This window comes from Scyliorhinus torazame, chromosome 3 (assembly GCF_047496885.1).
Source record: "Scyliorhinus torazame isolate Kashiwa2021f chromosome 3, sScyTor2.1, whole genome shotgun sequence".
Lineage (NCBI taxonomy): Eukaryota > Metazoa > Chordata > Chondrichthyes > Carcharhiniformes > Scyliorhinidae > Scyliorhinus > Scyliorhinus torazame.
Genome location: NC_092709.1, coordinates 110,281,788 through 110,299,161, shown reverse-complemented (window position 1 = coordinate 110,299,161; position 17,374 = coordinate 110,281,788). Strand labels below are relative to the sequence as shown.

Below are 17,374 nucleotides of genomic sequence, written 5' to 3'. Positions count from 1 at the left end.
CTGAGGTAGGCCTCGAAACAAGTCTGCCAGTGCTTGAAGGCTGCTGCCGCGTTCACTGCGTGGGGGCTGATCCTCAGGCATTCCGGAATGATCCTGAGCTCCATAGTCCTTTTTTAGGCACGCTTAATAAATTGTAGCGCACAAAGACTCCGTGAGACGAATAGAGTGAAGTCGATGAGGCTTTATTAAGCGTGTCTGTTCCCCCGCAGCTCAATAGTAGACTGGGGGGGAGGACTCCTGCTTCTTATACTCCGCCTTCAGGGCGGAGCTAGAGGTCAACGGCCAACCAGGACCCGGGATCTGTCAGCCAATGACATTAGGGCTTCCAGTCCCACATGACCCCCAATACATACTACCACAGGGGACTTGAGGCAGTCAGCATCAGGGTCTGTTGGGCTGTCAGGATCGGAATCCGGCATGCCTTGTTGTATTGAGCGGACACTTCTGCGCCGCAGCTGGGATCGCTGGCTGCTGAGCGGTGGAGCAGATCTGCAAAGGGCTGCGTAGTGGCCAAGCTTGCCACACTGTAGACACCGGCGTCCTTTTGCCGGACATTGCCGCTTTAAATGGGGGGAGCCACAATTTGGACACGCCATGATGCCGACGTCAGCGCGTTCCGTGCGCCATCGCGCATGCGCAGTGCGGTCGGTCGAAGTAAGCACCTGCGCAGCCGGGTTGTCGGGCTCATCGTCCACTCGGTCGTGGCGCGCATGCGCAGGGACCCGGGAAAAGCGCGCGAAACGGCCACTCTCCTCGATGCTCAGGCCCTGCATTTGTGCAATGGCCTGCACCCGTGCCGCCTCGTGGGAGGCCAGCTTCGCAGTTTCTGCTGCCCTGATGCGGGAGTAACAATTCTTAGTATGCTCATGGACAACGCACGTCTCGATAGCGACAGAGAGGGTCAACTGTTTGACTTTCAGGGCTGCTGCGGAATGGAGTTCAGCAATGATATCTCTTAAAACTGAATCGTTAGCATGAGTAGTTTTACATAAATTGTTTTATTAAGGATTGAGATGAATGATAGGACTGAGTAATCATTATTAACCATTAAACATGTATTTTTAGGACATAGCAGTAATAAGTACTCAAATGGGATTTAGGATAGCTCACTTGGCCAAAAGGACATTACTTCTGACATCTGTTGTTCTGTTTCTCACAAACAGTCAGCAAGCTGCTGGGATCGTAAGCAGCTGTCAGGATGATGATCAATCATGCGCTGCTTGCGACTCTATTGGGTGAAGTTAAACACTGCTTGCAATTCTATTGGATAAGTTTAAAAGAAGCAGCTTCAGGGATTGGATCGCGTTCAACTGGGGTGTGATGAATGATATCAGTATACACATGTACCTTTAATGCATAGGCCCCTTTAAGACCGGGTTTGGAAGCCTGCGGGACTCCGCCCCGAGGAAGCTGTACATAAGGTTACATTCAGTAGGCAGCGTGCAGTGAGCACACTTCTCGGCAGCTGTCTGGTTCTCTGGTAATTAAAGCCTTTGTATTATCAAACTTTCGGTGTCACAAACGGAGTCTCCGTTTTCCAAAGGGCAATGGATCAAATGGTGGACCAGTACGGCTTACGGGCTACATACCCGTACTTGGACAACGTCACCATCTGCGGCCATGACCAGCAGGACCATGACGAAAACCTGAGGAAGTTCCTCCAGACCGCCTGGGCCCTCAATCTGACATACAATAAAGAGAAATACGTGTTCCACATAACCCGGCTAGCCATCCTCGGCTACGTCGTGGAAAATGGGGTCCGAGGGCCAGACCCCGACCGCATGCGCTCCCTTAAGGAACTTCCCCTCCCCCGTAGCCTTAAGGCACTCAAACTGTGCCTGGGGCTCTTTTCCTATTATGCCCAGTGGGTCCCCAGATATGCGGACAAAGCCCGTCCACTCATTAAGACCACGGTCTTTCCCCTGGCGGCTGAGGCTCAGTCGGCCTTCAGTCGTATCAAGGCCAATATCATCAAGGCCGCCATGCACGTGGTGGACTAAACCATTCCCTTCCAGGTAGAAAGCGACGCATCAGATGTCGCCCTGGCTGCTACCCTCAACCAGGCGGGCAGACCAGTAGCGTTCTTCTCCCAAACCCTCACCGCCTCGGAAATTCGGCACTCTGCAGTCGAGAAGGAGGCACAAGCCATATTGGGGCTGTGCAGCACTGGAGGCACTACCTAGCCGGTAGGAGGTTCACCCTCGTCACCGACCAACGGTCGGTCGCCTTTATGTTCGATAACGCACAACGGGACAAAATAAAGAATGATAAAATTCTGAGATGGAGGTCGAACTCTCCACCTACACGTACGATATTACATATCGTCCGGGAAAGCTCAATGAGTCCTCAGATGCCCTGTCCCGCGGCACGTGCGCCAACGTGCAGAAAGACCGTCTGCGGGCCATCCACGATGACCCCTGCCACCCGGGGGTCACCCGGCTTGCCCATTTCATCAAGTCCCGCAATCTACCTTACTGCACCAAGGAGGTCAAGGCCATGACCAAAGCTTGCCAGATCTGTGCGGAGTGCAAACTGCACTTCTATCGATCAGACAAGGCTCTCCTGGTAAAGGCCTCTGGGCCCTTTGAGCGACTAAGCGTGGACTTCAAAGGGCCCCTCCCGTCCACCAACCCCAACAGTTATTTCCTCACTGTCATCGATGAATTCTCCTGCTTCCCCTTCGCTGTCCCCTGCCCCGATATGACCTCGGCCTCCGTAATCAAGGCCCTGCACAGCATCTTCACACTGTTTGGTTTCCCCACTTATATCCACAGCGACCGGGGTACATCGTTCATGAGCAATGTGCTGCGTCGATATCTGCTCAACAAGGGCATCGCCTCGAGCAAAACGACCAGCTACAACCCGCGGGGAAACGGGCAGGTGGAGAGGGAGAACACGACAGTTTGGAAGGCTGTTCTTCTAGCCCTACGGTCAAGAAGTCTCCCAATCGCCCGCTGGCAGGAGGTCCTACCCGATGCCCTACCCTCCATTAGGTCCCTCTGTACGGCCACGAACGAGACCCCTCACAACCGTTTGTTTGTCTTCCCCAGGAAGTCCACCTCTGGGGTCTCGCTTCCACGTTGGTTGACGACACCGGGACCAGTTCTACTCCGGAGGCACGTGAGGAGCCATAAGACAGATCCACTGGTCGAGAAGGTCCAACTACAACATGCAAACCTTCAATACGTCTACGTCGAACACCCCGATGGCAGGCAGGACACCGTTTCCCTGCGAGACCTGGCACCCGCTGGCTCGCCCACCGACGCCCCCCCTTCCACCAACGCTCCCTCCCTGCACCGGCGGTCGACTCCGACAGCGCCCCCCCCATAGCGCCCCCCTCCCCCAAGCTGCTGCCGGCACCAATCACCCTAGTCACCCCGGATACCCTTCTGCTCCAACGCGGGCAAAGGCTCAGACAACCGTGCTCCCGGATATACCACCACCGAGGACGACCGTATCCGCCGCACCACCGCCGGAGCTGAGAAGGTCGACACGGGCAATCAGACCACCCAAAAGACTGAACTTGTAATTCCACTTCACCCCCGACGGACTATGCGTTTGTTTTAAACAGGGGGTGAATGTGATGAATGATATCTGTATACACATGTACCTTTAATGCATAGGCCCCTTTAAGACCGGGTTTGGAACCCTGGGGGACTCCGCCTCTGGCTCCGCCCCCAGGAAGCTGTATATAAGGTTATGTTCAGTCGGCAGCATGCAGTGAGCACACTTCTCGGCAGCTGTCTGGTTCTCTGGTAATTAAAGCCTTTGTATTATCAAACGCCTCTCCTGAGTCGTAATTGAGGGTATCTCATGAGGTGGGCTATTGATTTTTGAATATTGTATAATTACTGTGCTCAGCTCTTTGTTCGGTAGAACAGGTCTTGTCTGATATCCAGTCTGTTCTCCGTGTACACGTAACAAGCTTGATTAAATAGCCAGCTTGTCCAGGTTGTGGTGTTTTTGTTTCTCTCTGTACTGAGCTGAGCCACAGGGAATAACCCCACGTGGAAGAACTCAATACACAGGTCTTGAAACCGCTCCTACAGTCTGCTCCACCATACTATCATGGCTGATATGCTCCTCACCTGCTACCTACAATGTTACAGACCAAGAGCTGGATTGCGAAATCAGCCAGAGCATCTCCTCCCTAGAACACATGAAATAGGAGCGGGAGAAGGCAATTTAGCCTCCCGAACCTAAACACCCTCAATGTGATCATGGCTGATCCCATCTTGGCCTCAACTCCACCGCCCTGCCCGTTCTCCATAACCCTTCAACCCATTACCAATAAAAAATCTGTGTAACTCCTCAAATTTACTCCCTGTCCCTGCATCCACCACACTCTGGGGTAGCAAATTCCACAGATTCGCAACCCTTTGGGACGTAAACAAAAGCAGTAAGTGCAGTTGTAGGATCATTAGCTCATAACCTGGTTCAGTGTGCAAAGTAGAAGAGAACTGCAGAAATGCGTGTATTTGATAGAATGGATCCCTCCGACGCCTCTGCTGAAGATTGGGTGCGGTATGTTGAGCGATTGGGATTTTTCTTCAGAGCAAATGGAGTTGAGGAGGAGGGAAAGAAGAAGGCAATATTACTAAGCATGTGTGGGAGCCAAATTAATAATTTAAAGCATAGTTTTACGTCCCCAAACGAACCCATTGCAAGTTTGTTTATTGATATCGCAATTTGGTAAAATGGCAATGCCACACAAAGCCCTCTGTGATTTGGAACGATTCAAAGTCAATTATTTGGGGAGAGCCCCAGGAGAGACCATTTAAACTTACATAGCAAGGCTTAAGAAAATTATGGAACAGTGACTTCAGAACAACACTAAATGATACGATGAGGGATCGCTTAATTTGTGGAGGCCATACAGAGGAAGTTGCTGGCAGAAATTGGATTCATTTGAAAAAGGTGTTAGAAATAGTGTTAGCGATGGAGATCATTGTGAAGGGTATCCAGCGACTTCAGACCGCACAGAATGGAGCGGTCCACCAATTAGCACGGGAAACTGCAGGCAGCAGTGGCATCAAAAGCAAAGTCACTAGTTGAAACTGAGAAACAAATACTGAAGCTGGTAAAGTTAGAACATTCAGGAGAGTGAATCAACAGCCTCAGGCCGGTACAGTGTTCCAGGTGTGGGGAAGTCACTCACCAGAGATTTGCAGGTTCAAGGAAGCGGAATGCTTTGTGTGCCACCAGAAGGGCCATTTGAGACACAGGTGCAAGAGTAAGCAGAACCTGCCTAGTAGCAATACAATGAACAGTTCAGCATCTGTACATAGTGTTGAAGATTTTTCTGCGCGTGATCGGAACATTCTTAAGGTAAATAATTTGAAAATGGGCAAGATAGCCACGGTTACAGTAGTGTTATTGGTCAATGGCAGACCATTAAGAATAGAAGTAGACATTGGAATGGCTGCTATCATAGCAGAGGAGCAGATCTATAGATATCTTCGAGAAGGTGTTCAGTCTCTGAGGCTGCAGAGCACATTAGCTAGATTGGCTACCTACATGAGGGAGGCCATTAAGATTGTCAGGGCGAGCAAAATACGTGTTGGTTATGGGCAACAATCTGCCCAACTTCCATTAATCACAGTGTCTGGCCAAGGACCAAAGCTAATGGGCCATGACTGGCTCCAAGAAATTAAACTCAACTGGTGGGTGGCATGGCAGCACAGTGGTTAGCACTGTTGCTTCACAGTGCCAGAACATAAAACATAGAACATAGAACATTACAGCGCAGTACAGGCCCTTCGGCCCTCGATGTTGCGCCGACCTGTGAAACCACTCTAAAGCCCATCTACACTATTCCCTTATCATCCATATGTCGATCCAATGACCATTTGAATGCCCTTAGTGTTGGCGAGTCCACTACTGTTGCAGGCAGGGCATTTCACGCCCTAACTACTCTCTGAGTAAAGAACCTACCTCTGACATCTGTCTTATATCAATTCCCCTCAATTTAAAGCTATGTCCCCTCGTGCTAGACACCACCATCCGAGGAAAAAGGCTCTCACTGTCCACCCTATCCAATTCTCTGATCATCTTGTATGTCTCAATTAAGTCACCTCTTAACCTTCTTCTCTCTAATGAAAACAGCCTCAAGTCCCTTAGCCTTTCCTCATAAGATCTTCCCTCCATACCAGGCAACATTCTGGTAAATCTCCTCTGCATCCTTTGCAATGCTTCCACAATCTTCCTATAATGCGGCGACCAGAATTGCACGCAATACTCCAAATGCGGCCGCACCAGAGTTTTGTACAGCTGCAACATGACCTCATGGCTCCGAAACTCAATCCCTCTACCAATAAAAGCTAACACACCGTACGCCTTCTTAACAACCCTCTCAACCTGGGTGGCAACTTTCAGGGATCTATGTACATGGACACCGAGATCTCTCTGCTTATCCACACTACCATTAGCCCAGTACTCTGTCTTCCTGTTATTCCTTCCAAAATGAATCACCTCACACTTTTCTGCATTAAACGCCATTTGCCACCTCTCAGCCCAGCGCTGCAGCTTATCTATGTCCCTCTGTAACTTGTAACATCCTTCCGCCCTGTCCACAACTCCACCGACTTTAGTGTCATCTGCAAATTTACCCACCCATCCTTCTACGCCCTCCTCCAGGTCATTTATAAAAATGACAAACTGCAGTGGCCCCAAAACAGATCCTTGTGGTAGACCAGGGACCCGGATTCGATTCCCAGGTTGGGCCACTGTCTGTACGGAGTCTGCACGTTGTCCCTGTGTCTGCGTAGGTTTCCTCCGGGTGCTCCAGTTTCCTCCCACAAGTCTCGAAAGACGTGCTGTTAGGTAATTTGGCCATTCTGAATTCTCCCTCTGTTTACCTGAACAGACGCTGGAGTGTGGCGACTAGGGGCTTTTCACAGTAACTTCATTGCAGTGTTAATGTAAGCCTACTTGTGACACTAATAAAGATTATTATTATTGACAATTTTCAGAATTAAGAAAGGGGACCTGCATGAAGTAATCTGGAAGTATCAGGACGTTTATCAAGTTAAACGTGGAAAAATTAAACGTTTAAAGGCAAAAATCTATGTAGACTCAGATGCCATCTCAAAATGTTTCAGGCTGGTCCTGTGCTCTATGCTTTGTTGGAGAAAGTCGAGTCTAAGCTGAAAAGGCTTTAAGAACTGGGCATGATCCAGCTAGTTCAGTTTGTAGAATGGGCAGCCCCTGTGGTAAAACCAGATAAAACAATTCACATCTGCGGAGATTATAAATTAATAGTAAACCAGGAGGCAAAACTAGACAGATATCCTATCCCAAAAGTAGAGGATTTATAAGCAAGATTGGCTGGGGGGAGGGCACTCATTTATGAAATTGGATATGAGCCATGCATTTCAACAGTTGGTGTTAGATGCTGCTTCCAGAGGCTATCTGACTATTATCACCCATAAAGGATTATATCAGTATACACAATTGCCCTTTGGTTTTTCATCAGCTTGTGCAATATTTCAAAGATCCATGGAAAGTTTACTACAGGGCTTGCCACATGTCGTTGTATATTTGGATGACATATTGATTTTTTTTTTCTTTTTTAAATTTAAAGTACCCAATTCATTTTTTCCAATTAAGGGGCAATTTAGCATGGCCAATCCACCTAGCTTGCACATTTTTGGGTTGTGGGGGCAAAACCCACGCAAACACGGGGGGAATGTGCAAACTCCACACAGACAGTGACCCAGATCCGGTATCGAACCAGGGACCCCAGTGCCGTGAGGCTGCAGTGCTAACCCACTGCGCCACCGTGCTGCCCTGGATGACATATTGATAACTGGTGCAACTGAAGAAAACACTTGGCTAATCTAGAACAAGTACTCAGAAGATTCCAGGAGGAAGAAGTTCAACTAAAAAGAGGAAATTGCACTTCACAGGCCAGCAAAGTAGCTTACCTTGGTTACTTGATTGCATCCTATGGAGGGCAAAGTAAGGGCAGTAAAGGAGGCACCAGCCCCTGGAAACGCCTCAGAGCTTAAATCATTCCCGGGGATGGTGAATTGTTGTGGGTGTTTCCTTCCAAATCTGTCGACACTATTGGTTCCTTTACACGTGTAACTGAAGAAACACCAGAGATGGTTCTGGAAAGCAGCACAGAGAGAAGCATTTAGTAAGGTCAAGCAACTATTGCATTCATCTTGCCTACTGGTACATTTTAATCCGTCCAAGAAGTTAGTGCTAATGTGTGACACCTCCCCACATGGCATTGAGGCAGTTTGATCTCACAGAATGGATGATGGGTCTGAGAGGCCTATTGCATACTTGCAAAGAACCCTTTCAGAAGCTGAGAAAGATCATTCGTAGTTATAAAAAGAAGACTGTCTGTTGTGTGCGGAGTAGAAAAATCCACCAGTATGTCTATGGAAGGCATTTTACTGTTGGAACGGGCCATAAGCTTGGGTCTTTTCAAGGAAGACAAGACTATTCCACTGATTGCATCAGCATTAGGCATCACGTTGGGCAGCACGGTAGCATAGTGGTTAGTACAATTGCTTCACAGCTCCAGGGTCCCAGGTTCGATTCCGGCTTGGGTCACTGTCTGTGTGGAGTCTGCACATTCTCCCCATGTCTGCGTGGGTTTCCTCCGGGTGCTCCGGTTTCCTCCCACAGTCCAAAGATGTGCAGGTTAGGTGGATTGGCCATGATAAATTGCCCTTAGTGTCCAGAATTGCCCTTAGTGTTGGGAGGGGTTACTGGGTTATGGGAATAGGGTGGAGGTGTGGGCTTGGGTAGGGTGCTTTTTGCAAGAGCCGGTGCAGACTCGATGGGCCGAATGGCCTCCTTCTGCACTGGAAATTCTATGGTCTATGGTCAATCTTATCAGCCTATGAATACACATTTGAACACCGACCAGGGACATGAAAAGCCAATGCTGGCGTCCTTAGTTGCCTTCTACTGCCAAAGAGTACACCACCACCACCAGCCCCCCAGTCCCCCATCCCCAGAACCAAAGGAAATCATGATGGTAATGAATTTTCTAGACATTTTGTCAGCAAATAAAATTGTGGAGCAGCTGTTATCAAAGATAAGACACAAAATATTAGCAAGTTGGCAGAATGACAGGATTTCTGAAGACATGATGCCATACCACATTAGGAAAGACGAGCTAAGCTGTGAGGACAGCATCATCCTGTGGGAGCAGAAGTAATCGTCCCTGTGCCAGGGAGGGCATTGCTCCTGGCAGAGTTGCATAGTGTCCATCCTGGTGTGTTAAAATTGAAGATGTTTGCCAGTAGCTATGTTTGATGGCCAGGCATTGATGCCAATATTGAGAGATTAGTGAAGCACTGTGATCAGTGGCAGTTGCAGCAGACGTTACACACTGCAGCCCCCTTGCACCCTTGGGAATGACCAGATCAGTCATGGGTGTGAGTCCACATAGATTATGCAAGAACATTTTTGGGCAAGATGATTCTACTATTGGTGGACGCCCACTCCAAACGGCTGGAGGTATTTGAGATGAGTTCCACAACCGCCCATGCCACTGTTCGGAAGTTCACCAGTGTTTTGCGCTGTATGGGTACTCGTATTAGATAACGGAACGGCTTTTACAAGCACCGAATCTCAACGTTTTATGTCTTCCGATGGGATAAAGCACTTCAGAACTGGACTGTATCATCCCTCATCCAATGGACTGGCTGAGGGAGGACAGACTTTCAAGACCAGCTCAAAGAAACAATCAGCTACATCTTTGGAAACATAAATCGCTCGGTCTCTCTTAGCGTACAAGACTACCCCGCACTCAACCACAGGTATATCTCCAGCAGAACTATGTCAACGTTTAAGGACCAGGCTAAGCCTGGTATTTCTAAATTTAGCGGGGAGTGTAGAAGCAAAACAGTGTAATCAAAAGAGGAACCTTGATTCAACTAAAGATGCAAGATCGTTCGAAATAGATGACCCAGTTCATGTGAGGAATTTCGGGAGTGGTCCAAGCTGGGTTTGAGGAATTGTTGTGGCCAAAACAGGACTGTTATCTGACAAAGTGAGTGCACAAAACAGGATTTTGAGGAAACATGTGAACCATCTGCGTGAACGAGAGTCGTGCCAAGAGCCAGTGTTACAGCCTGATTTGTTGTTGCCAGCTGGAGGTTTCGTCGGCTGCCCAGGAAGTGAAATTTCCAAACAGCCTGTGACAGGCAAGAGTATTGTTCTGACTGAAACAGAGGAAGTTGAAGCATCAGTATCAGAATAGAGACCTAGTGTGACAGTTTCTGCAGAAGGTACCTCAACAAAGCACCCCAGGCAGTGGAGTTGCATCGCTCTAGGAGGAACGGAAGCCACTAGAGATACTGGGCGGGTTTCTCCATTCCTGCTGCTAAGTGCCGGCTCGAATGGAGAATCTGTGGGAGGTTTACTTGGAAAAAAATTGGCGCAAAGTCCTCACTGATTCCGGTACCGGTGAGCGACTAGCACCAGCGTCGACCAAAGTTCCCGCACTGAAAACGGCCGGCGAATGGCCAGGTCCCGGGCCGCGCATGCGCACGGCTGATGACCTGCAGCGGTCGCGCCATACAACATGGCGCCGGCCCTGCGCGGATCCAACCCGCCATCTGCGACCTCACAGCACACCCCCTGGCCACCTCCCCAACTGTCCCCCCAGCCCTCGCAGATGGCCCCCCGGCCAGCGGCACAGATCCCGGCTGAGTGTGGCGCCGCTGGACATAGTTGCCACACCTGGTTCACGATTTGCGTGAGCACATGTGTCCCACGTCGTCGGGAACTCAGCCCGAGGGAACTCAGGGGAGGAGCATCGCGAGGTGGCCGGCCAATGAGGCAGCAACGGCATTGTGACTGCGCGTGTCGCACGTCACGATGGTGCCAGCTTGGAGGGGGGGGGGCAGACTCGTAAACTGGCATCAAACCAGCGCATGCCCCGATTCCAGTGTAGGAATCGATTCTCTGCCCAATCGCTGATTACGATTTCGGCGTCAGGCAACGGAGAATCCCACCCACTGAATTTTTGATGGACTGATTAAAAATATTCATTGTTGTAAGTTATGGGGAACTGTAAATGTTAATTGTATCGTAAGGAACATAGAGGGGTGGGATATGGTAACCTCCCCCTTTAAGGGGTGTGATGTGCCATCAATGAACACAAAACGAGTAGTGAACGTAACTGAGGCTTTAATAAACTAAACAGAAAGCCTCCTGGCCTCTGATCCTGAACTAGGTCAGAGGCGGAGACCAGCCACCTTTATACCGGGCCCGAGGAGAGGCGGAGCCATCGGGCAATGGTTTACCACATTACATATAATACAGTAGCCGTTTACCACAATACACATATTATACACTACAGTGGTTTACCACATTCACCCCCTGTTAAAAAAAGAGTCCAGCGGGGGTGAAATGGACTTAAAGATCAAGTCTGTTGGGTGCCTTGACCTTCCGCCGTGATCGCCTCAGTCCCGGCTGTGGTGTGGGCACCGGTGTCGAGACCTGTGTGTCCGGGAGCATGTTGTCCTCTTCTTCACCCAGTAGTTGAGTTGGTGGAGGGGGGTGCGGTGTATGGGCGGGGGTAGTGGTGATGGTCGCTGGTGGGCCTGCAGGTGCCTGTTCTTGAAGTAGCTGGGTAGTGGTGGAGGGAAACGGTGTAGGGTCGGGGATGGTGGTGATGGTCGCTGGGGAACCTGCAGGTGCCAAATCCCGGAGGGAGACTGTCCTGTCGCCCATCATGATGTGCCATGTAGGCATATTGTGGATTGGCATGGAGGAGCATGACCTTCTCGATGGGGTGATCTGATTTATGACTCCTCGCATGCTTCCGGAGGAGGTCGGGCCCTGGGACTGTCAGCCAGGACGGGAGTGAGACCCCTGAGGTGGACTTCCTGGGGAAGTCAAACATACGTTCGTGAGGGGTCTCGTTGGTGGCTGTTCACAGGAGCGACCGGATGGAGTGAAGCGCATCGGAGAGGGCCTCCTGCCAGCGGGAGACTGGGAGATTTCTAGACCGTAGGGCCAGGAGGATGGTCTTCCAGACTGTAGCGTTCTCCCTTTCCACCTGTTCGTTGCCCCGGGGGTTGTAGCTGGTCGTCCTGCTGGAGGCGATGTCCTTGCTGAGCAGGAACTGACGCAACTCGTCGCTCATGAAGGAGGATCCCCGATCACAATGGATGTAGGTAGGGAACCTGAACAGGGTGAAAAGACTGTGCAGGGCCTTGATGACGGAGGCAGAGGTCATGTCAGGCATGGGATGGCAAAGTATTCGTCAACAATGTTGAGGAAGTACACGTTACGGTCAGTGGAGGCGAGGGGCCCTTTGAAGTCGATGCTGAGGCGCTCAAAGGGACGGGAGGCCTTTACCAGGTGCGCTCTGTCTGGCCAATTGAATTGCGGTTTGCACTCCGCGCAGACCTGACAGTCCCTGGTCACGGTCCTGACCTCGATGGAGTAAGACAGGTTGCGAGCCTTGATAAAGTGAAAAAAACGGGTGACCCCCGGGTGACAGAGGTCATTGTGGAGGGCCCGAAGTCGGTCTACTTGTGCGCTGGCACATGTACCGTGGGATAGCGTATCTGGGGGCTCATTGAGCTTCCCGGGTCGATGCAAGATATCGTAATTGTAGGTGGAGAGCTCGATCCTCCACCTCAGAATCTTGTTGTTCTTGATTTTGCCCAGCTGTGCATTGTTTAAAAAAAAAAATTTTTATTGAGGTTTTCACAAAATATCAACAACAGAATGAAAAAGGAACCCAAAAGAATTAAATACAGAACAAAATAGAACAACCCCCGTGCCCCCCTCCCCCCTATACATAAATAATAAATGAACACCCCGAATTAACACAAAGCAAACATGGCAAATATATCCACCCCCTCAGATCCCCCAGTGTAAACAAACAAAAATAAAATAGAACCCCCCCCCCCTCCCCGCCGGGTTGCTGCTGCTGCTGACCATTGTCTACCGTTCTGCCAGGAAGTCCAAGAATGGTTGCCACCGCTGAAGAACCCTTGTACCGATCCCCTTAAGGCGAATTTCACCCTCTCCAATTTAATAAACGCCGCCATATCGCTGATCCAGGATTCCACGCTTGGGGGCCTCGCCTCCTTCCACTGAAGAAGAATCCTTCGCCGGACTACCAGGGACGCAAAGGCCAGAATACCGGCCTCTTTCGCCTCCTGCACTCCCGGCTCCCCAGCAACCACAAATATTGCGAGCCCCCAGCCCGGTTTGACCCTGGATCCTACCACCGACACCGTCCTCGCTACGCCCTTCCAAAATTCCTCCAGCGCTGGGCATGCCCAGAACATATAGGTGAGGTTTGCTGGGCTCCCTGAGCACCTAACACACCTGTCCTCACCCCCAAAGAACCGGCTCATCCTTGTCCTGGTCATGTGTGCCCTGTGCAGCACCTTAAACTGTATGAGGCTGAGCCTCGTACACGAAGAGGAAGAGTTCACCCTCCCAAGGGCATCTGCCCACGTCCCCTCTTCGATCTCCTCTCCCAACTCCTCCTCCCAATTACCTTTCAACTCCACCACCGAGGCCTCCTCCTCCTCCTGCATCACCTGGTATGGTTCCGAGATCTTCTCTCCAACCCACCCCTCCGAGAGCACCCTGTTCTGTACTGTGCGTGGCAGCAGCCGCGGGAATTCCATCACTTGCCGCCTGGCAGACGCCCTTACCTGTAAATATCTAAAGGTGTTCCCTCCTCCAGCTCACCCAGGCTCGCGAACCTCCCATCCACAAACAGGTTCCCCAACCTTCTTATCCCTGCCCTGTGCCACCCTGAAAACCCTCCATCTATTCTCCCTGGGACAAACCGGTGGTTCCCCCATATTGGGGTCCACACCGAGGCCTCAACTTCCCCCCTGTGCCGCCTCCACTGCCCCCAGATTTTGAGGGTAGCCGCCACTACTGAGCTCATGGTATACCTCATTGGAGGGAGCGGCATCGGCGCCGTTGCCAGTGCCTCCAGACTCGTACCCTCACAAGATGCCGTCTCCAGCCTCTTCCATGCAGCTCCCTCCCCCTCCATCACCTAGGTACGATAGGCACCATCGCCGCATTGGCGGCCCAGTAGTACCCACGAGGTTGGGCAGTGCCAGCCCCCCCATACCTCCTGTCTACCCTCACCATCTCCCCCACCAGCCTCTCCCTCTGCTCTCTCCTCTCCTTGTGGGCCCTAATGGAGATCAGCTCTCCCCTAACCACCGCCTTGAGCTCCTCCCATACCATCCCCACTCGGAACTCCCCGTTATCGTTAGCATCCAGGTATCTCTCTATGCTTCCTCGGACCCGCTCACTCACCTCCTCGTCCGCCAACAGCCCCACCTCCAAGCGCCACAACGGACGTTGGTCCCTCTCCTCCCCCAGCTCTAGGTCTACCCAATGCGGGGCGTGATCCGAAATGGCTATCGCCGAGAACTCGGTATCCTCTACTCTCGCAATCAGCGCCCTGCTCATTACAAAAAAGTTTATCCAGGAATAGGCCTTATGAACATGTGAGAAAAATGAAAATTCTCTAGCCTCCAGCCTTGCAAATCTCCAAGGGTCCACCCCTCCCACCTGGTCCATAAACCTCCTCAGCACTTTAGCCGCCGCCGGCCTCCTACCCGTCCTAGACCTGGAGCGATCCAGTGCCGGATCCAATACCGTGTAAAAGTCTCCCCCCCATTATCAGGCCCCCCACTTCCAAGTCCGGGATCCGACCCAACATGTGCCGCATAAAACCCGCATCGTCCCAGTTCGGGGCGTACACGTTGACCAGCACCACCCTTTCCCCTTGCAGCTTACCACTTACCATTACGTACCTGCCGGCATTGTCTGTCACAATGCTCGACGCCTCGAACGACACCCTCTTTCCCACCAAGATTGCCACCACCCGATTTTTGGTATCTAGCCCCGAGTGAAACACCTGGCCTACCCACCCCTTCCTCAATCTTATCTGGTCTGCCACCTTCAAGTGTGTCTCCTGGAGCATGACCACATCCGCCTTCAGCCCCTTCAGGTGCGCGAACACCCGGGCCCGCTTGACCGGCCCGTTCAGTCCCCTTACATTCCAGGTTACCAGCCGGATCAGGGGGCTACCCGCCCCCCTCCCCCTCCGACTAGCCATAACCCCTCCTAGGCCAGCCACGCGCCCGCACCCCACGCCCGGCGCGTTCCCCACAGTGGCAGACTCCTGTCCCAACCCCCTCTACTCGCTCCAGCTCCCCCTTGACCAGACCAGCAGCAACCCGGTTCCCCTCCCCCCTCCACCCCCCCGCTAGGACCCCTCCTAGCTGCTTTGCCCCCCCCATTGCACTCCCGCAAGTCAACTGACTCCTGCTGACCGCGGCCACTCCCGCCTCTCCTTCGACTCCTCCCATTGTGGGACATCCCCTCCTCCTCCATTACCCATCAGCAGGCTCTCCGCCTCCCCCTTCCATCCCAAGCGTGGGAAACAACTCTCGCTTCCCCACCCCGCCCCCTCCAGCCTTCAGCGCAGGGAAATGCCCGCGTTTTCCATGTGCCCGGCCCCGCCACCTCTGACGCAGCACCTTTTACAGGCCCAGTCCCCTCACCCCCGACTCGGGCCTCCCCCTCCCCCGCGGGGCCCCATCCCCCCTGCCGGCCATCCACCCCCTACTCCATTTACTTACTCCCCTCCAAGAGGCCACCCGACAGACCCAACCAAAACAGTGCCCAACCCACCCGAACCACCCACACCGAAACAAAAAGAAACAAGAGCAAAGAACCCCCCCTCAAAATGTAACACACCAACAGCAATCCCCGACCCCCCATCCCGACCCTCAGTCTGTGTCCAGCTTCTCAGCCTGAACAAAGGCCCACGCCTCCTCCGGGGAGTCAAAATAATTGTGCCGGTCCTTGTAGGTGACCCACAGTCGCGCCAGCTGCAGCATGCCAAACTTCACCCCCTTCCTGTGCAGCACCGCCTTCACCCGGTTGTACCGGCCCTCTTCTTCACCACCTCCGCGCTCCAGTCCTGGTATACTCGAACCTCCGCGTTCTCCCACCTGCTGCTCCTCTCTTTCTTGGCCCACCTGAGTACGCACTCCCGATCAGCGAACCGATGAAACTGCACCAGCACCGCCCGCGACGGCTCGTTAGCCTTGGGCCTCCTCGCCAACACTCTATGGGCCCCATCCAGCTCCAGGGGCCCCTGGAAGGACCCCGCTCCCATCAGCGAGTTTAACATGGTGACCACATAGGCCCCCACGTCCGACCCCTCCAGCCCCTCCGGGAGGCCCAGAATCCGCAAATACTTCCCCCTCGACCGATTCTCCATCTCCTCGAACCGTCCCTGCCATTTCTTGTGGAGCGCCTCGTGCGCCTCCACCTTTACCGCAAGGCCTAAGATCTCGTCCTCGTTGTCGGAGATCTTTTGTTGGACCTCGCGGATCGCCACCCCTTGGGCTGTCTGGGTCTTCAGCAGCTTGTCAATAGAAGCCTTCATCGGCTCCAGCAAGTCTGCTTTGATCTCCCTGAAGCAGCGCTGGATAGCATCCTGCTGCTCCTGCGCCCACTGCATCCACGCTGCCTGGTCCCCGCCCGCCGCCATCTTGCTCTTCTTCCCTCGCACTTTCTTTGGGTTCACCACCACTTTTTTAGTCGCCCCGCTCCTGGTCCAAGCCATACACTGTCGGGGAATATTGCAATCTTCTTCCCACACTGGGAAATGTCAAGAAAATGCCGTTGGGGGCTCTGAAAAGAGCCCAAAAATCCATTCCAAGCGGGAGCTGCCGAACGTGCGACTTAGCTCTGCATAGCCGCAACTGGAAGCCCGCTGTGTATTGTTAAACATGAAGGCAACTGACCATTGGTCAGTGAGGGGAGTGAATCACCTGCCGGCCAGGTAATGCCTCCAATGTCGCACAGCTTCTACAATGGCTTGGGCTTCCTTTTCGACGGAGGAGTGACGTATTTCGGAGGCATGGAGGGTACGGGAGAAGAAAGCCATGGGCCTGCCCGCCTGGTTGAGGCTTCTTCGCCACCTCCGCGCTCCAGTCCTGGTATACTCAAACCTCCGTGTTCTCCCACCTGCTGCTCCTCTCTTTCTTGGCCCACCTGTGTACGCACTCCCGATCAGCGAACCGGTGAAACCGCACCAGCACCGCCCGCGGCGGCTCGTTAGCCTTGGGCCTCCTCGCCAGCACTCTATGGGCCCCATAGCGGCCAGAGCAAAGTCCGATGCATCGCTCTCCACCTGGAACGGAATGGACTCGTCCACAGCGTGCATCGCAGCTTTGGCAATATCTGCCTTCATGCGGTTGAAGGCCAGACGGGCCTCAGCTGTTGGGGAAAAAATGGTGGATTTAATAAGTGGACGGGCCTTGTCCGCATAATTGGGGACCCACTGGGCATAGTAAGAGAAGAACCCCAGGCATCTCTTCAGGGCCTTGGG

The 17,374-nt window shown here is 52.5% G+C and overlaps 1 protein-coding gene across 2 annotated transcripts in view; it reads right to left on the bottom strand.

Annotated features, from left to right (window-relative positions):
• smad1 (SMAD family member 1) overlaps positions 1–17,374 on the bottom strand; it is a 382,222-nt gene that overhangs the window by 315,965 nt on the left and 48,883 nt on the right. For both annotated transcript variants that reach the window (XM_072496114.1, XM_072496119.1), the window contains exon 2: positions 7,926–8,111. The gene's annotated coding sequence lies outside the window, so the exon portion shown is untranslated. The remainder of the gene's footprint in view (positions 1–7,925; positions 8,112–17,374) is intronic.